We start from the raw sequence: 21,556 nt of genomic DNA on the forward strand, positions 1-21,556 counted from the left end.
GACTATCTGAACACATGTCCAGGACCAACGTAAACTTCCACTGTCACTGGAGTTGCACACAAATCATAAGTGACATCGAAAGTTTGAGTCATGCTTGGAGGCATGTTTGGATGGTGTACCAGGTGAAAGGACTGCTTGCAATAGGCATTCTTCTTATCCCTGCCTTGAAGCTTCAAGTTGCAAACAGGTACAGTTAAATGACAGATGATATGTAGCAGTAAGGCAACCAACATTTGATCATGGTTTTAGGGGAGATGACCAACAACTGAACAAGATTTTAAGGGAGATTTAGTGTTAGTCATAATAAACTTCCACTGCACAACTATGTCACATTATCTTGGAATTGGTGGCAATGGAGATAAAAATAATAATAATAATAATAAAAATCCTGCCATATTTTGTTTACTTTGACTCTACATGTCATATGGTATCATATTCTGGAGTATCTCGGTAAACTGAGAGAAAGCTTTTAGAGTGCAAAAGCATGTAATTAGACTCACATGTGGTATACATTAAGAAATGACTATAACACTCAAGTGTTTAAAACATGTTTCTTATTTTATATTTTCTAACAAGTACCTTCTAGATGCCTACACTATGTCATTCTTTCTCCACTCCTCGCATTCCCTTGGGCCAAACCGTCTTCTTTCTGTAGCAGCCAAAAACAGATCATGTCTGTCATGTAAACCAGTCCTACCTGTTACCGAATAAGACTCTATAGCTGAGCAATTTTGCTGGATCATCACCCGAAAGTGCTGTAGTAGGACTTATTAAAATAAATAGCCAGACACTTCTTTTTAAGTTCAGAAGTTTACCAGTCTTTTATCATGTCTTTAAGATCCTACCAGTGATGACCAGGTCACTTACAGTCTCTAATGTTTACAAATAGGTAGTTATTTTGGACATACACGGAGCATAATAGTTCTTATTTCTTCAAAACTAAAATTTCACACAATACAGATGGAGTGAACAGTTCGCTCTACTTTGGCTATAACTAACACTGGAAGTTATGACCAGGTGAAATCTCTAACTAACAATATCTTTTAAACTAATTAGGTTTTGATTATTAGAAACAAAGATGAAAACTAGCCTCTTTAATTTGAAATTGGTCTTTCTTTCTGAATTTACCTGTTAACTCATAAGATTTTCCCTATGAATAAATGTACAAAATTTTATAACTGCAGTAACTTTTGATGGCCATTATTTCTGATGAAACTAACTAGCTCATTGCAATCAGGCCAACAAAATGAATGATCTGAATAATAAAGTTCTGTGGGGTGAGTTTGTTTCTACCATTCTGATGGTTTAACGATATGTGCTTAATGTAGGAACTTTAACATTGTAATTTTGAAAAGAAAATTAGCAAGTATTTCATACAGACCTTAATACATGAAAACAGGAGAGCATGCAAAGCAGGACAGTGGTCTCTCATATGTCAATAACCATACTGATAGTCACACAAAACTGTTCGAGGTGAGTCATTCAGGGAACTTGAAAATGGTTTACATGGCTCTGAGCTCTATGGGACTTAACATCTGAGGTCATCAGTCCCCTAGAACTTAGAACTACTTAAACTTAACTAACCTAAGGACATCACACACATCCATGACCCCGGTCACGTGGTTCCAGACTGAAGCGCCTGGAACCGCTCGACCACAGCGGCCAGCCAGGGAACTTGAACTATCAATAGTAGTTCATGGGATTAATACTTGCAGCAGTGATTATTGACAAAATACATGGAAGAAACTGGTGGTCAGTAATGAAGCTGGCAGGATTATGAAAATATTGCTATTATACAGGAGATCCTGGGAAATATGGGAGAGCTGCTCACCTTACATCCCAGATAAAACCTCTAGAAGAATAGACATTGGAGCACAGCGTAACACTATCAATGACAACTTCAGAAAGCACTGCTTTCCTCTACAGTGTGCGTCCGCTGCTCTGAATGTAACTTCTAATGTTACTGGAAGAGATCTCCTTGTCATATGTTTAGTGGGCTAAGTTATGAATGACTGCACACCAATACACTCATGTGTTTCGTATTTGGCCATTCCTTACTATTGCATGTAAGGAGGTATGTGGATTGGATTTGATTGTGGCAGGTTGGGGTTGGGTGGGGACAGGTCCTTACTGTACTGATTAGCAGCTATTTGTTGACTCTGTTGGTTCCTTCTGTGGGGGGACAGTTGAATACCAGCATTTACTGTATCTCATAAAACTAGAACACACTATAGCATACATTCGTGACAAAGCCGTCTTGCTGGAAGCAACAACAACTGTTTTTCATGAAATTTGTTCTCTTTCTGTTACACAGGTCAGTGTAAGGTGCACAAGACCTAGGTTATTTATAAGTCATGTCGCTGGTGGGGTTAATACTTTGAGTACATTCAAGGTTTTTTTTTTTTGGTTGGGGGGGGGGGGGGGGATGTAATATTCAGACCAAAAACAGAGCCCATTCTATGGATACTGACATGATAAGAGTCCAGAAATAAGGATCACTTCTCTCTCAACTTAAGTCATGTTGCTCAAATGAAAAAGTACTAATAGGAATACAACAAAACTGTTTCCCCATGGAAAATTGAAAATATATTTGGCAAACGAATCAGGCCAACACTATTGAAATTTCTTGAAATTTTATGAGCAACAATAAATACAGGGTACAAATTTAATCAACAAAAACCCAACATACTCATAGTAGCACAATTATTTTCAATGAAATTATTAAAGCAAATTAATACCGAGTGCTGATAAAATTTTACAAATTCAAATTTTCTCTTGCAACACCAATACACATAATCCAATCTCAAACATGTTTTCTAGAGCATTAACAAATTTGTTTTGATTGAAACAACAAAACCAAATTTGTTTCCCTACCAAGAGGCTTAGATAGAGAAACTTGAAAATTAAATCTGAACAAACTGTACACATGTGAGACCAAAGTAGCTTAACTTTATAGTACAGAACACTTACAGATTATAAATCAAGCTTGTGTACTCAATCAGTGTAGAACAAATGATCTTTTATTTATTTGAAAGATTATCGAAACTGCTCAACCTGGTTGTCTGAGAAGGTGTCTGGGATTTGATTGAAAGGGAGTAGAGAATGAAAGAATTTGGGTTATGAAACAGCTTTACAGTAAATTAAAACAAAACAACAAAAATAAAGGCAGCCTGTCTGAAAGAGCATCTGTGAAATCAAACTTTGCTTGTGGGTAACATTCAACGCCACGTTTCTTCAACTCCCACACTGTATTATGCTTGAATCTCACTTGGCATACTGTCCCACTCTTCAACAGTGGTCAGTGGACCCCCTAGGATCATTCAGTGTGTTATGAGGGTACCTGGTATGTTGCACAGAAAGTTTAAATGAGTCCCAAGCACATTCAATCGGGTTCAGTTCAGAAATTTCACAGCTCATTCCATTTAGCTGAATCCTGCTTTCTGAAGGACGATGTTCATGAGGTGTGCACAGTATGCTCAAGAATTATCATCATGTTTAGATGGACAGCAGGGTGGAGGATTCTGTCTAGCTAATACACAGCCCTCAAATGATCTTTCATAGGAAAGAGAGGTGTCTGACATCAGTAAATGATACCAGCCCAAAACATGACTGAACCCATAGGACTGCATGCCTGGGATGTTCTTTGGTACATCATTGCTTTCATACACATCTACAACTGTCAGGTATCAGACAAATCCCACATTATTCAAAAAGATTTCGGGCTTGCAGCCGGTCATCGTAAACTTCATTGCACGATATTTCGGCTGGACAACTGCCAGCCATCTTCAGGTGAGCCGAACGACAACTGATGTAGACGTTCTCCGCTCCAGCTTATATAGTGCACTGATAGTACTGCCGCACATGCATTGCAGTTGCAGGGACAGATGGGCCACACCGCCCAGCTGCCATCGGTACCATCACTGGCCGCAGCTATCAAAGTCTTCTGGCGCCTTTGTCTCGAGCAAATTTCAGAGATGATGGGATTCCATGCGTTATTCAATTGGTAACCACTGTCAAGGTTCATTATATTTCCCGCAATGCGTATTTAAACAGATTCTTTGATAATGGAGTCCCAAAAAGTTGTTGTTGTGGCCAAAATCGAAGTTTTGTCGTACTCCATTGAATGACCGTTAGAAATACAATGTTCTGCAACGGCAGACTTACTTGGTTGCAGTAGGCGAGTGCATCACTGATGTTCTGTACAACTCTCTTCCACTGTACGCGTTGTCTTTCCTATATAGGCCATACCACATTGACACGGTATTTTGTAAATTCCCGCCTTCCACAGTAACAAATCATCCTTCACCGATCCCAGCAAATCCGAAATCTTAGAAGGCGGGCAAAAAACCACTTTCACGTGAAAATTATTAAGAATCCTCACTATCTTGAAGGAGATATTTCCAACAAAGGGAAGAAAAGCTAGGGACTTGGCTGGCACATTCTCCTCTTTATCCATTTCCCAGTTCCTGGCTCTAGTTGAGAAGGCCCTTTAGGAAGACCATGCAGTCTCGGTGGTACGCTGCCATGTGGTCTTAACTGCTTGATGGTCTCTGGAGCTAGCAAGGAAGAGTTCAAAAGTGCACACGTCTTCCGTTGCAAACGTGCTGTTGGGTCTTGATCAATTCTCCGATACATAGTATCACTAAGTAGACTACACATCTTCTCCAAATACAACCCACGAGGTAACAAAACAGTAGAATTACCTTTACCAGCCTTAAGCACCACTATTTCCGGATCTTCTCAAAGGTTCTGTAGTGCAGCCCTTTCTTCAGCGGTTATATTACTGCATTGGGGAGGAGCTTTCAGAAGAACCCAACCAGTTTCCCATCTTATTTCTTCAGCAACATCCATAGGAAGGTGATGTACAGCTTGTTCAACACCACTTACGAAACTTATAAGAGGTACTGCACTTGGTGTAGGTGGAAAATTAAAATCTTTGCCCAAAAGTGACAGTGTTGCATCGTCTAAAATCTTCTCCGTGAAATTAACCACGGAATGTCATGCAGTTATTTCCTGTGGCATCAGCTGTTGTGGCATGAAGCGATCAAGTTTCGACATCTGCTGGGAACTAGCAGCCTTATATACCCAGTCGAACTTGGCTGAAGTCACTCTATCCACCCAGTCCCATGATATAGTAGAAAGAAGTGCTGCAATCTTCAAGTGTATGCCATGTATGGATCTTGGATGAACCACTATACCCCAGAGACAAAACAACACTCAAAGCAGTGGAAACATTTTGATTCACTGCCACCAAAGAAAGCAAAGACATTTCCTTTGGCAGGAAAGGTCATGGCATCAGTGTTCTGGGATGCGAAGGGGATTCTGTTTGTAGATTATCTCCCCACTTGGCAAACAGTTACTGGAGAATACTACGCTAACCTCCTGGACAAATTGCAACAAAAGATATGCGAAAAAAGGCCAGGTTTAGCAAGGAAGAATGTCATCTTCCATCAAGACAATGCGCGCCCGCACAAATTTGCCGTCGCCATGACAAAATTACATGAACTGAGGTAGGAATTGTTGCCACAGCTGCCTTATTCACCTGATATGGCTCCGCCAGACTTCCATCTCTACCCAAAACTGAAAATTTTTCTTGCTGGACAAAGATTCACTTCAAACGAATAATTGATAGCCGGAGTTGACAAACTCATTTTTGAGATGGGATCAAGGCACTGGAACACTGTTGGATCAAGTGCATTAATCTACAAGGAGACTACATTGCAAAATGAAAAAAGTTTCTGTGATGCAATACTTTTTTTCCTATTCTGTTCTAAGAACTTTTCAAACCACCCTTGTAAGATTCAGAATTGTGGGATCTGAAGCCCAACTTGCAGCTCTCTACAGACACATGGTAGCAGCAAAGTGCCGGATCTTGGCTGGCATTGGCAGTAGTTTTTGCAAAAAAGCTCTACCACCATCTGAGAGATACCTCCAGCTGTTGTTTGGAGACATCCTTGTTTCAGCACTGCTGCCATCAGTAAAAGATTGTGTTTACCGGAAATCCTCCAGATGGCTTCCCATACTGTTGTAGAACAAGTGGAACGATTGATAAAGTCCACAAACACTTGCCACATCCTTTTCTTGCCCTCCTTAATTATTTAGAGCAATGGCATTTGTGACCTGAAAGGCCAAGTGGTTGTTGGGCGGCATTTAAGGCATTGGAGAGCGACACAGTTGCCCCAAATTGCTGAATGGCACTCGCCGGTCCACCAAGGTACAGGTTACCAACTGAAGACCTTGGAATTGATAGATTGGTGGCATGATGGATCACTCGTATGATGTGGTCTACCCATTCCTGGATGCTATTACAATGTTTAAACACAGCCAGCTGACTGACCAGTGTCCAGTTAGCTTTGCTGGTGGCTTCTCCTCAGGTGAATGTAGAGTGGGAAATGGTCACTAGATTGTAGGTCATTCAAGAGAGTCTGTGAGGGCTGGAGAGCAGAAAGGTTGATGCCTGAGAATGACCCAGTAGCAGCACAGGAATGATGAGAGTACCCATGCTGACGACGCATAGGTCATGAGATATCATGAGGCTCTTCAAAACCTGACCCTGAGGGCACGTAGAGGTTGAGTCACACAAGACATGACAAAAAATGGTCACGGGAGTTGTTCCACAACATCTAGAAGAGTCTCAGAGGCTACTGCATCTTGCAGAGGTAGACAAAGTGAGCAAACAGTGACCCTCTGACACACATGAATTTCAACAGCAACTCCTTGCACGTCAGTAGCCAGAGGGAGAGCAGAGGAGAGATGTGTATCATCAACAAACACAGCAACCCCTTACTTGGTTCTGTTCCCAGTCACATCATCTTGTCAGTGAAGGCTATAACCCTGTAGCACAGTGGTGTCAGTGGCTTTTTAAACGTGTTTCTTGTAAACACAGGCACAGGGGGTATTCTGTGCTAGCAGTTTCAGTTCCTCTACATGTGTCCTGAGCCCATTAATTTTCCACTGTAATGTAGGAGCCATCTATCACAGATGATGTACTTTCGGCCTGTGTTTCCACCAGGGAGGGGAGCCCATAATTGGTAGGGGCGAGATGATTGCCCCTGTCCCACATCATGGTTCATTAGCTGTACCCTTCAGCAGAGACATTCGACAGGATGACATCGACATTATTGGACTGTTTACTTCATGACTCCATCAGTGGTGGGCTTGGCTTTTGATTTTTTGCCTTGGGTAGGTTCCAGAGCTACAATCACAGTAGTGGTAGCAGCAGTGCTGGATGGTGGACCAGAGTGAACCTTTGGGGGAGCAAGAAGCTCTGCAACATTAGTGACCACAGATTCTTCTGATGTTTTGGAAGAAAGTGTAGGCTGTGAAGAAACTGCAGCAGCACAAGTACACTGACAAACACGGGTACTAGTGCTAACACTAGCTACCTCTGTTTGTGTAGCAGCATTGGTTTTCTGTACTGGCTGTTTAACAACTGAAGCAAAGGAGATACAGAATGTCGGGGGCTGCATGTTCTTATAAATATTCTTGGCCTCACCATAGGATATCCATCTTGTTGTTTTAATTTCCTTGTTCTTCAAGGAAGACACAGTAGTCCCTACTCCAGACATGGGGAGAGCCAGAGCAATTCACACACTTTGGAGAACATGAACATCTGGCTCCTTCGTGGGCAGCCTTACCACATTTGCCACAAGTGGCTTTTCCCTTACATCAAGAGTGGTATGCCCAAAGAGCTGGCATTTAAAACAGAGTATTGGGTTGGGAACATAGTGCTGCACGGTTAAGCAAAGAAAACCCGCCTTATTCTGCACATCTACAATGCCTTTTGGGCCCATTAAACTTCCAGCCTTCTTTGGGGATGTCCACAAAGTCTCTGCGTGTCACAACATCTTTACTGTAGTTCAATGTGATGCAGAGGTGGCAGACAAAAGTTCGAAGGATCCACCCTGGTCCAACGAGCAACTATGGAGATAAAAGTCCATCTAGACGGAGCCCCATGTGCCTAGGTAAGCCTCATATAACGGAGGTGTGGCAGGCAGTTTCCACAGAGGTTGTTCATTAACAACTGTTCCATGTCAACAGCCATGCATCTCATCAGTGCGCACAGCACCACCTTGAGATTGAGGGTTATATATTACCATCCTCACAATCCGGGCCATCAAGCCAAGATCCTTGACACACAATGCTCCACTGCCGGGCCATACATGGTTGCCGAAACATGCCCACAGCTTATGGTAACAGAGGACTGGAGACGTGTACCAGTCCCCAGTTCAGGAACCACAGGGTCGTCAAGTCTGTCCTCAGTAAACGAATACCAAGGCTTTGAGGGCTGTACTCATATAGTCTAAACAAAGTTTCTGATGTAGTTTTTCAGAACAAATATTTTGGAGTCACATGTTCCTTCGTTATGCAGATGTTCTCAAACTATAGCAGGGAAGATAGTGCTTAAAAATATTTGCTTATTTCAAACTGTAGGTTTCACAACACAACCCAATGATGATGTCATTATCTTTTCATTATTGGTTATATGTATTACTATATTTTACAGTTGAGTAACTCATTGCCCATTGTTTGAAGAATTTGCGATGCATTAAGAATGCAAATTGCTATTAATAGTCTGAGGGAAGCAGAAATTGACAGTCAGAAATTATCATATTTTGAAATGTGTATCTCCATATCACTGGCAGGTGAATTCTAAGTTACAAAGCAAACTGGAGAAAAGTGATCCAACCAGGATTCAATCCCACACCCTTCCAGTTTTCAGCCACATGTTTTATCACTAGACCACCACACCAGATATGAAATAGATCGCACTTGTTGTATTCTGGAGGCACTGCTGCTCTCTCTAGTTATTGCAACTGTTCACCAGGTGGCAATGGCATTGTTTTCAGAACTTAACTTTAATTCATCATAATTGTACAAAGCATTTATGAATTACATACATACCTTCCTCATGAATCTGTGTATCTATTAGACAACACTGGATAGAAGTCCCTACAGCAGTTCCTGAGATTATAATGGATATAGAGACAGATGCAAGTGACTTCAGTTTTTACATAAAAAAGAGATGTTACAAAACCTACAGATTTTATGTTGTATGTTCAAGAATGCAAATTTCATATCATTCTAGTTGGTAGATTTTGAATTATAAAGGGAATATATTAAATTTCATGGGCACTCTATAAATAAGAGATTTATTCATGAGTGTCCACAGGTGTTATGTTATAAGGAAACATCATCACTCTCAACTCCCAAGTGAAGCAACCAATTATTTTAGGCACTGTAAATTTTGTGTTTTATTGCTATGCAAACTTACTGCATTATAAATTAAATGATAGAAGTTACTGGAGTTTACATGAGATATTGCAACACCAAATTCATATTAATACAGTATGAAACTATGTCGGAAAGGATAATTGTAAAGTAAATTCTCGATCATTGCATAAAATTTTCTTATTTTTCGTGGAATGTCTGATCACACTCATAGTGTTTTAGGAAAAATGAGAAGCTTTTGTTTTTGAGTGAGATTGGTAGAGTTTGCTTAATTTCACTGATCAGATGAGCCTCTCCGAAGGAAAAGCAATCAGAGAAAACTGACTATCTGATTTTGGTAAGATGTTTCACATTTGTTTATACAAACTGGGTTGCTCTCCTTCAGCCCACTGTATAATATTGTATGCTGTGAATGCTTAGCACTGACTGCCATGTGCTTGAAAGAATGATGTTACTATAAAGTTGACACAGGCCGTCACTCAAGTAACAGTGTAGTCATTGAAGATTTGGATACAGAGTAATCAGTCAGTAAGTCTATCTGTGGTTGTGAGCTGAGATGACAAATGTGTCTTTTGTCTCTGTGTTTTGGATGTTGGTTCTGAGTGATCAGACTTAGAATTTGCAAAAATTTTGTGCAACTGGTACAGTGCATATTGTGTGCACTGTTATTTTAGACATCCACAAATTGAAGTGAGGCTTTTGCTACCTATATGAATGATTTTGAGGCAACTGCTTCCATGAACTTTAACATTTTGTTTTGTTGTAATGCCAATAAATTGACAGACAGAAAAGCCATGCGGCAAGTAGGATACCGATAACAAACTCTATTTCATGGAAAGCAAACTATCATCTGGACAATAATGGTCATCACAGAGTGCACCAACTGAATATGAACAATGTACACTAGTTGGAAAAGCTGCGCTGCTGGTTAAATAAGAGTGTGAAGGTTCTGTGACTCTACTTTACACAAGAGTTTTCAGAATACATCAACACTATTTCTAAAGTTTTCATACTAGTATTTAAAATACTCAACTACAAGGTTTCAAAGTTTTCAGTGTTCATTAAGCTGAACATGCCAACCGAGAACTATAACTTCATGATTAGCTGTCTGACAGCAATTTCTGTTAACCTTTTCTTGAGCTAAATAGAGCTCATATTGAATGGGTACGTAATGTAAAATGGAGGATCTGTTACAAATTATTAACATTTTTATTGTTCACATATTTATTCTTATTAAATAATTACATTGTACCCTGTAGCAAATGATTGTCAAATTGTGTATTTTGTGAATACGAGGCTACAGGTTTACTAAAATTACTGTTGATTTTTGAAGACACTGTATATCATGGTTAATTGGTTCTCATTGATGTGAAGATATGCCAGGAATGACATAGTATTCAGATTCCTCATTGAACTGTTAGGTCCCCTTTCTCTAGTAACATTACAGGGGTTGGTTAAGGTCACACAACTAACTGAAATAGCGTCCAATTAAGGGACTCCCACATAATAATGCCATACAAATTTACTTCACTTTTGGTACAGTCCAACAGCTGGTCCCACAAATACTCAAGAGAAGAATTAAGTGATCCAAGCAAGCACAGTCTTGCATGTTTGTATAAGCTTAATATTACTATGGCATTTAGAATTGAGCGTATAGTAGTTCCTGTTTGTATACAACAGTAAGAGAGCTGGACAACAGTGTAATATAGCAACTTTTGTCAGAAGAAACAGGAGATTTGCTTAATTTGTATTTCTCTAGGCATCCAAAGATTCAACACAAATATTGCAGCAAGCATCACCGTCCAGCTATCTCAGTGTTGTCGGCCGGAGTGGCCGTGCGGTTCTAGGCGCTACAGTCTGGAGCTCAGCGACCGCTACGGTCGCAGGTTCGAATCCTGTCTTGGGCATGGACGTATGTGATGTCCTTAGGTTAGTTAGGTTTAATTAGTTCTAAGTTCTAGGCGACTGATGACCTCAGAAGTTAAGTCGCATAGTGCTCAGAGCCATTTGAGCCATATTATCTGTGTCACCAAGGATAACAAACAGAGGTGTTGTTGCATAGTGGTTCCAAGTGCAAGTAGGTCGAACGGCTGCTGCTGGTTGTCCTATATTGTGGTGGCAGAGGATGGTTATAGGAGAGAGCTGCTGGAGGTTGGCTCAGCAGCCACCAGATCCCGCACAACCGCTATTGATGTCAGACAGAAACTTGCCGCTCTAGTATCAACTTGATATGCCATGAGGTGGTATTGATATGTGATGCCAAAATTCCACCTGGATCTGTGGCTGCCAACTTGAAGATGGAAACTTCAAAAAAATCAAACATTTGTACTATAAATGAAGAGCAGCTAGTGAGTTTTATGATGCTGATGCCTTTTTAGCATGGATCGTTGAGGAGAAGTACCTGACATCTATTACAACAAAGAAAGAGTATAAACTGGCAGATTCATTTCAGTACAGAGGAGATGTATGAAAAACTTCCTTCTTAGATGCAAAGGTGTCAAGATGCTGAGATGCAATATGGTGACATAAGACTACCCAGAGCCCTACTCCCTTGTCAAACACATATACAGATATATAGCAGGTAAGTTCTGGTAGAAGGTATATAATTTAGGAGTAAAGGTGGCCACTAACCGAATAGAAGATGCACTGAGTTATTGACAGGCACACACAACAGAGAAAGGAGGGAACTTCATCCAAGACCTTTTCTATCCCTCCTGAGGTGATATTCTGTCACCCATACAACCTAAATGACATCATGGTCCATCCCCAGGCTTCTCCCACTCCCAATTGCTTGCCATAGGAAACATATTCCTGTGGAAGACCAGGTGCAAGACCTGCCCAATCCACCCACTCAGCAATTCCTATCCCAATCCTGTCACAGGCTTATTGTGAGGGTTCAGCTAGTGTTTTTATTACCTTGTCACCGGTCTTAAACTTCAAGAAGTCTGTGAACCACCGACTTGTTAAACTCTACTTATGTCAGTCAAAGAATTTGACTTGTATCCAAAACCAGAACAACAATAATTCTGATTTGTATGAAGGCTTTTATTGTGCCTTTTATTACAACCTGAACTTCATCAGTTAGGTACATCTCCTATGAACCAACTCCAAGCCAACAAAGCAAGAAAAACAAGAGTATATACATCAGCAATTACATTATCATCTTCTGGAAGACCTTCTCCTTCCTGAATCTTCCCACAAAATAATTAAATTTGTAACCTCTGTACAATTTTTCTAGATGAACAGTGAACTGATCTTTTGTTAAAAATACTTGTTGCTTTACATTCCAAATTGGGATATCATATCCTCTGTAATCAACAAAATTATTTAATTTCAAACACTTTTGCCACAAAACGTCTGGGAAATCTCATAATCTCATACCCTAACACCTGTCGCCCCCTTATAAATCAACAAGCGTCTGACTACTTACCAGTTTCCAATTTGAAAGTAACTTTTAATTAATCATGTTATACTCTATAAATTTCACTCTGGCCAATGATTTTCTTCTTCCTTTTTAGACTAATCGAAAGTCTATAATGCAGTATATACAAAATCATGCATAAACATAAGTGGCATCACCAAATGAATCAGGTAAATCATCAATGCAACAATTAGAAACAAGTAGTCCTTTTTGTCCACTGTACAGTAGTAGTTCCACAATATATCAGAAGACATGTTACCTAATTTGGTACTGAAAGTTTCACTCATACCTTTCCCTTGCAAAGCGTATTCAAATTAAAATTAGCTTCCCGTAGAAAAGATACTAACCATTTCCCAGTGTTCGAAAAGGAGTGAGACAACCATTCATAAATTACAAAATTTTACAGACTTGAAAGTGACACAAAAATTTATCTTTCCTGATGACCCATCAATAGGTTTAGCCTAATATTCTAGATTACATGGCCACTTCACAACCTTCATAGATGAGACCATGGAAAGATGGAAAGGTTAAGGTTTTATCCATTTTCATTGCACACAGTTTTTACGACAGCTCTGGTATTCCATGTTACCAGGTCCTTTACTATCAACATTTACATTTAACCTTACTACCCACACCTTTAGTATTCTTCATGATAGGATGACAGGTTAAGTCATTTTCAACACCAAGGACAGCCTCTCTTCCAATCGTTGCTGTCTCCAAGTACACTTCCACTTACACTCAATCATTACTTTTCGGTGACGATGATGATGATGATGATGATGATGATGATGATGTTTGGATTGTGGGGTGCTCAAATGTGTGGTCATCAGTGCCCGTACAAATTCCCAGCCTTTTCTCAGTCCAATCTTGCCAATTGCATGAATGATGATGGGATGATAAGGACAACACAAACACTCAGTCATCTCGAGGCAGGTGAAAATCCCTGACCCTGCCGGGAATCGAACCCGGGACCCCGTACTCGGGAATCGAGAACGCGACCGCGAGACCACAAGCTGCGGACGATTACTTTTCGAGTACGCTAAGCGTTTTACACCAAACTTTAAAATAATCTCAATTACTTCACTTCCCAAAACAATATAACATGAAAGTTGCCTGTGAAGATCCATAATGACAACTTTAATACCTTAAGCATCAACAACATACCACCTCTTTTCCAGGGTCTCCTTTCAAAACATGCTCCTTCATAGTCCTACACTGAAGCAATATTACAAATTGTCTCTTCCCTATGTCTATCTTTCCTCTTATACTCCCTTACTACACATCACAAAATAGTTATAATCTTGCACATCTTTTGACTCTGCTGAATAGTAAACAAATCCTCCCATAAATTTCTGAAGTTTTGTAACAGCCTGGATTTTCCATTGTTTAATTATACTATAGACAATTCTGAAACTATGTCGATTATTATTACTCTTTTTTTTTCGCTAATGAATGGTCTCAAGCCTTATTGTGCATACCTTTATCCTTTCCTGTCCCCAGGCCAGTTAATATGGCTACTTTTGGGTATGACATCTTCATTATTAAGTGGTGAAACTTACTTATAATTTTTCAGTTTTTGGCTCTTTATGACTCAACTAAAACTAAATCCCCTACATTGTACTGTGTGGGTGTACCTTTCTTCCATCTCTTTTTCCTTCTCTCAGCCTCTCTTAATAGTAAATTATTCACATCATTATTCAGTGACTTCTGTGGTCCAACATCCCCCTGTAGTCATTCAATTTACTTCACAGGTGAGTCTCCTTCTATCTGCTTTCCTACTATTCCATTGGGGCAACATTTGTAACTGAATATTGCACCTCATTTAACATTTTCAAAAATTCTATCACCATGTCGGTCCATTTTGAAAGTCTAACCACGTAATTCACACATGACCCATTTTGCTGCATTACTTTGAGAGTGAAATTTAGAAATTAAGATGCGGTTCATGACTTCCCATGCCAAAAATTCTTTAAACTGTTTGGTTGGAATCTGAGTTCCATTATCCAAAAGCAAATTTTTTGACTTACTCACATTTTTAAAATGTTTTATTAATATCATTACAACATAATGAGAGGCAGCCTTTCTTAACAAGTATAATTTTACTAGATTGTCCCAGCTTTCAAATACCACAAATACATACATCATTTCTCTGCTGCCCCTAGGCAGAGGACCATAGAAGCCCACGGCCGATAAATCCCACAAATTGAATGTAATGATGAGGTACGATGTAGTGTGCACACTAATAGTTTGTACTTTTACTTCCTGACGCATCTCACAGGATCACAGAATTTTTCTAACTAGATGATTCCTATTCTTAAAGTAGTAAAATTTGCATGATTCACTTTTTTGGTCTGAAATGAGCATATCCTATACATACATACCAAGTCATTAAATTAAGGCTATTTTGTGGGATGCATAGTAACCGTCTCTGTGTGTTGCTTTTACTATGAAACAATATTCCTTTGCACAATTTCCAACTGTCAGTGTGACTTTGGTGCAAGGCACGAATTTGTAAATGTAAGTGACTATTTTCTTTTTGTTCACTTTCTAAGTTTTTGCAAAATTTTTTTTGTCTTTCTTGTATGCATTTACTTTCAGAAAATAAACATCAATTTTGCCCTTTTTTTTTACATTTTGTTTTGACTGGAGACCTACAGGTAGTTGAGACAATGCATAGGGTATTATGTTATCTATCCCATTTATATATTTAATAGTAAAATGAAATTTCTGTAGAAAGAGAGCACAGCATATTAGCCCACTGTGTTGCTCTTTAATAGAAATATCAACATGCTATGGTCCGTACGTGTTGCTGTACATATAGCATTTCCCGCTAGTAGGTATTTAAATTTCTTGAATGTCCACACTACTGATAATGTTTCCTTTTCTGTAATGCTGTAATTGTGTTCATGTTGAGTGAGCACTCTACTAGCAAAAGCTATTGGTTTTTTCTCTAATGTGTGATCAGTCACGTATTCCTGGAATATGTGACAGCCCAACTCATAATCCGATATTTCCACTGCCATATGAAAATGAAGAGTGAAATTCAGGTAAACCAGCAGTTGGCATCCTGCCAATGCTTATTTTATTTTTGAAAATTCTTCAAGGCAGTTTATATCCCATCTCCATTTTGTGTTCTGTTTTAATAACTTCATCAGACTTGGTGCATTAAGCTCTGAATTGGCAAGGAATTTTCTGTAGAAACTCACCATTCAAAAAAATTATTATAGCTGGTTTTTTGTTAGTTGTTTCTGGACACAGTCTTATTGGACCCAATTTGTGTGACTCAAGCTTAATGTCTTTAGTATTTACAAGATGTCCCAATTACTTAACACTGCTTCTCCCAGACTGTGATTTTGACGATTTCACGGTGATACACAGGGAACTTAATCTCATGAAAATTTTATCCAGTGTTCAGGTGTTCTCCCCATGTTGTGGATATTACTACTACATTGTTGTCATATAGCAACACTTAACTTCATAACTCACTGCCTCTTGCTTTATCCAAAGCTCTTGCGAAAACAGAGACTGAATTGTTAGGCAGAATGGTAGCACTTCGAACTGATACAACCTTCTTTCAAACAGGAATGCCATATACTTCCATGGATCACTGCATAAAGCAATACGGCAGTAACCTCCCATCAGGTCCACTGTGCAGATACACTTCACTTCTTCATACTTGGCTAACAGTTCCTCTATTACAGGGAGCCTATCCCTCTCTGGCACTATTGTTCTATTTACAGTTCATGTACACACCACTATTAGTAAAATGCCATCTGATTTTTTAACAACTACTAATGGATTATTGTAACAACTATTGGACATTTATATAATGTTCCACTGTAACATTCTTTCAATTTATTTTTGTACTAATGGCTTCCTCAATACTGATATGGAGAAGGGGAATGCCATAAAATGGATTGTGTGGTTTAATCCTCAACCCACAAATAAAGTCTTTAATAATGCCTGGGCACGTTGAAAATACATTTATATGTCTATGTAATAAAGAAATCATATCCTTCTTTTCATGAATATGCAGATTCTTTGATCTGTTAATGTTATCAACTATATCTGCTTCATTCACTTGTTCACATCTACAACTAACTGGTGCCTGTCATCCTGTTCTAGTGTACTTCCTGTCATTAAAGTGAGTCCTAATCTGGATGTGTTGCTTTGCTCAAAATGAATGGCAGCTAAATATCTTCATGTCCATATATGAATGTTGCTGTCTCATTTTGGAAGTTTAACAATACATTATTGTCTGACATTCAATCTATACCCAAAATCATAGATACATTTAAACCTTTCACAACAAGCACAGCTTGTTAAAATGTGTATTTGTTTAATGTAAACTTAAGTTAGTTACTTTCATGTCCCACAGATCATTTGCACGATAAATTGTCATGCTGTGGAAAGAGTCATTTTACATTGATATTGCAAATTAATTTGTACATCTCTTTGTACTCTAAACATGACCATATAATAATAATAATAATAATAATAATAATAATAATAATTCTTATTATTATTATTCCCACAAAATGAAAACAAGATATACAGATAGTGTTAGCGATTCCTACCCACCACCTTTTACACATTACAAACATAGAAATTCTTCAACGGCATAGGAGGGGTTGTCAAGGAGAAACTTTTTAAATTTATTTTCGCATTTTACCTTGCTCTCTGTTAGACGTAATATATCACTGAGGAAGTGGTCAAAATTTTTTGTTGTAGCATTCCCCTCCCCCTTTCTATGCTAAAGACAACCATAATGCTGGGTAATAAACATCGTTTTTTTTGTTATGAAATTTCCTGGCTGATTAAAATGGTGTGCCGGACAGAGACTCGAACTTGGGACCTTTGCCTTTTTCAGGCATGTGCACAACTTGCCCGCGAAAGGCAAAGGTCCCGAGTTCGAGTCTCGGTCTAGCACACTGTTTTAATCTGCCAGGAAGTTTCATATCAGCGCACACTCCTCTGCAGAAAATTTCATTCTGGAATCATTTTTTCTTCTAGTATTGTAATTATATACCTCATTGTTCCTTCTGAACTGTAGTGGGTTATTTACAACAAACTTCATGAGGGAATAAATAAACCGTGAAGCAGTAGTCAGAATGCCCCACTCCTTAAGCAGATGTCTACAAGTGCACACATATTATTCCTACAGCACGTATTTGGACAATGAAGACCTTCTTTCTTAAAGATGAGTTACCCCAGAACATTATTCCATATGACATTACCAAATGAAGAAAAAGTAAAGTATGTCAACTTACTGATTTCTCTCTCCCAAAAATTTGCTATTTGCTGGCTGAACTAAGTTTTTTTAGGAGTTCCAAAATGTCATTATTTTCATCGTGGCAGTGACAACAGCAACCGTTAAGAAATTGTCTCGAATGAAAAACAGCCCACTGTTGTGCTAAATTATGATAATTTTAAACCTTGACCATGGTTTATGCTATAATGATATAGCCTTCTTCAGAAGTCACACACACTAATAAATGAAAATTGTCTTAGCCCAATGGCTGGTCTTGACGCAGACACTGGGCTAAGACGTTTTTCATTTATTAGTGTGTATGACTTTTGAAGAAGGCTATATTATTATAGCAGAAACCATGTCAAGGTTTAAAATAAACATAATTTAGTGCAACTGTGGGCTGTTTTTCATTCAAGCAAGTTCCAATTTAAATTCTCATCAATATGGACACCTAAGAATTCTGAAGTTTCTACACAATGTATTATTTCATCACCATGTGTTACATTTATCACTGGTGCAGTATCCCTCGAGGTGCAGAACTGAATATCATGTGTCTTTGTGAAATTCAGGATGAGGCCATTCACAGAAAACCAGTCAATGATACTTTTGAGAACTTTGTTCACCATATCTTCCATTTCTGAACGTATACCGGGAGTGATTATGATACTGGTGTCATCTGCAAAAGAACTAATTCTGCTTGTTGTACATTACGCACTACATCATTTACATACATGAGAAACAGTAGTGGACCTAAGATTGAGCCTTGGGGAAGCCCATATATAATTTCTCCCCAGTCAGAATTATGTCCCTGGATTTTGTTGGTTGAATTACTATGAAGTACAACTTTCTGCATTCTTTTGGTTAGATATGACATGATCCACTGGTTGGCAATACCATCAATCCCATAAAACTTCAATTTATCTAGGAGTACACTATGATTCGCACAATGAACAATCCTGCATATACTGGTTTGCCTGTTGTGTCTGTTATCTTTATTCTTATGACTGGTAACTGAGGGAGAGCATCCAACAAATGAACCTACCACTCATATGTCACCACCAGAATCTAAAATAACTTTCGCAGTTACATTACTTACAATGGATGTTAATTTTGTTTTCATATATTCTTTTATTTGTGTGTCATCGTCATATAATAAAACATACATTAAACTGTGATCATAGTCATACTTCATTAAGCTTGAAACGATTTGTTGTGGCTCCCTTGGTATTGCTTCAGAGGACCAAGCCTCTTCTTGGAAGTGTATTAGTTTTCCCTCTTCATGGTAGTAGCACCATTAAGTGTGTTTTTGTGATAATTTTTGCTGTTGCATTTCTGTATCTATTCCCTGAATGATTATAATCATGTCCATTGCATACCCTGTTTGCTCAATTTGTAGCATCCTCTTTAGTGAGGTGAGAATCCTCTCTTAACATTACTGTATTGGTTATTATAATTTGTTGTGCTGCCTGTGTCCCATCTTTCAGCTTGCCTCTCCACTGTATCTACGTGTTCTAAATATTCCAGTAAGTTGTTCACTTTTCCCGCAATCCTTTGCTAACAATCTGTCCCTTACTCACCATGGTAATCAGCTAGTGACAACTTGCAATAAATGTTTCTCTCTCATAAGATCATCTAGATATTTCGTTTTGTTGAGATGCCACTCCATAATATCTCTAAAAATCTCTATATCTGTTCTATGAACCATTATTGTAAGGTTTTGATCCTGAAAGTTCTAATCTCAGTTTCTTTTAGGCCCCCTCACTCAAATGCTTAGACTTAAATGCTGTCTCGAAATCAACGATGTGAATTCTTCAACCTGTAACATACCCCACTGTGGAGGTCCGTCAAGTGGATTATTACAAATTGTATCTTATTAGTATCTGACCAGGAATTGGATAATATGCCCTCAAATGACTTCAGAAACAAAACTGGGTGAATATTGCCTTAAGGTGAAAACTTAAGAAATCACTTATTTAATCCTTTTCTCAGTGTTACAGTAGTCACCATAGTTATTAGGTATTATCACATTCTATAATAACTGGGCTTCTACTTCTTTTCTTAATTTTTCTTTGTCGCTTCTAAGCTCAAAGCGTTATTTTATATCATTGCATTTATGTCTGTACTAAAACTATCATTGCTGTGAACTGTTGGTGTTCCTGACAATGCACAAATAAACATTGTAAGTGTATATTTGTTGCCAACTAGTTCTGTAGTTTTAGCACGTACTGCTGTACAATGCACATCCTTAGTTAATTCAAGTTTTTATAATCTCAGTTCCAATTCATTAAATATTATTGATAGAACATCAATATTCTTGTGAGTAAAAGTATATAACACTGTTTTGGTATCCATCAGTTCTTTCTCTAACATCTCAATTCTTCACACTAACTTGGCATTTCTGCCTTGATAAAATGTACATGCTATACGGTACTGTCTTGTTTAGTTTCCACTATCTCCAACTGCCTGTCTATTTCAGAAATATGATCAAAGTCCATGTTCAATCTTGTTTCCAAAGTATCTATTCTGCCATTATGTTGGGTAGTAAATTCATTTCCATATTTCTAAATTCATGAGTTTGGTGTCAATTTGCAGCAGTCTGTTTTCAACTTGGGTAAACTTGTCATCCAAATGCATAACTGTATCTATGTATATGAGTGCTAAGTAGGGAGCTATAGTATCAGTGTAATCTGAAAGGAACCTAATCGGTATACAATCTGGACCTGAAGACTTGCCCGTATCAAGCGATTTGAGTTGCTTCGCAACCCCTAAGGTATCTACTTCTAAGAAACTCATGCTAGCAGATGTTCGTGTTTCAAATTCTGGAATATTCCATTCGTCTTCCCTGGTGAAGGAATTTCGGAAAACTGCATTCAATAACTCCGCTTTAGCGGCGCAGTCGTCGATAACAGTACCATCGGCACTGCGCAGCGAAGGTATTGACTGCGTCTTGCCGCTTGTGTACTTTACATACGACCAGAATTTCTTCGGATTTTCTACCAAATTTCGAGACAATGTTTCGTTGTGGAACCTATTAAAGGCATCTCGCATCGAAGTACATGCCAAATTTCGCGCGTCTGTAAATTTTAGCCCATCTTCAGGATTTCGCGTTCTTCTGAACTTCGCATGCTTTTTCCGTTGCCTCTGCAACAGCGTTCGGACCTTTTTTGTGTACCACGGGGGATCCGTTCCATCTCTTACCAATTTATGAGGTATGAATATCTCAATTGCTGTTGCTACTATATCTTTGAATTTGAGCCACATCTCGTCTACATTTGCATAGTCAGTTCGGAAGGAATGGAAATTGTCTTTTAGGAAGGCTTCTAGTGGCACTTTATTTTGCGTTTGTTTCTGATGGATTTGGAAGAAATGGTATTGAGCCTAGCTACAATGACCTTGTGATCACTAATCCCTGTATCAGTCATGATGCTCTCTATCAGCTCTGGATTGTTTGTGGCCAAGAGGTCAAGTGTGTTTTCGCAACCATTTACAATTCGCGTGGGTTCGTGGACTAACTGCTCTAAATAATTTTCGGAGAATGCATTTAGGACAATCTCGGAAGACGTTTTGTGCCTACCACCGGTTTTGAACAAGTATTTTTGCCAACATACCGAGGGTAGGTTGAAGTCCCCACCAACTATAACCGTATGAGTGGG

The 21,556-nt window shown here is 38.8% G+C and overlaps 1 protein-coding gene across 1 annotated transcript in view; it reads right to left on the reverse strand.

Moving 5' to 3' along the window:
• The window catches only part of LOC126272630 (DNA methyltransferase 1-associated protein 1-like), a 74,508-nt gene that overhangs the window by 18,783 nt on the left and 34,169 nt on the right, over window positions 1-21,556 (reverse strand). The window lies entirely within an intron of this gene.

This window comes from Schistocerca gregaria, chromosome 5, assembly GCF_023897955.1.
Source record: "Schistocerca gregaria isolate iqSchGreg1 chromosome 5, iqSchGreg1.2, whole genome shotgun sequence".
Lineage (NCBI taxonomy): Eukaryota > Metazoa > Arthropoda > Insecta > Orthoptera > Acrididae > Schistocerca > Schistocerca gregaria.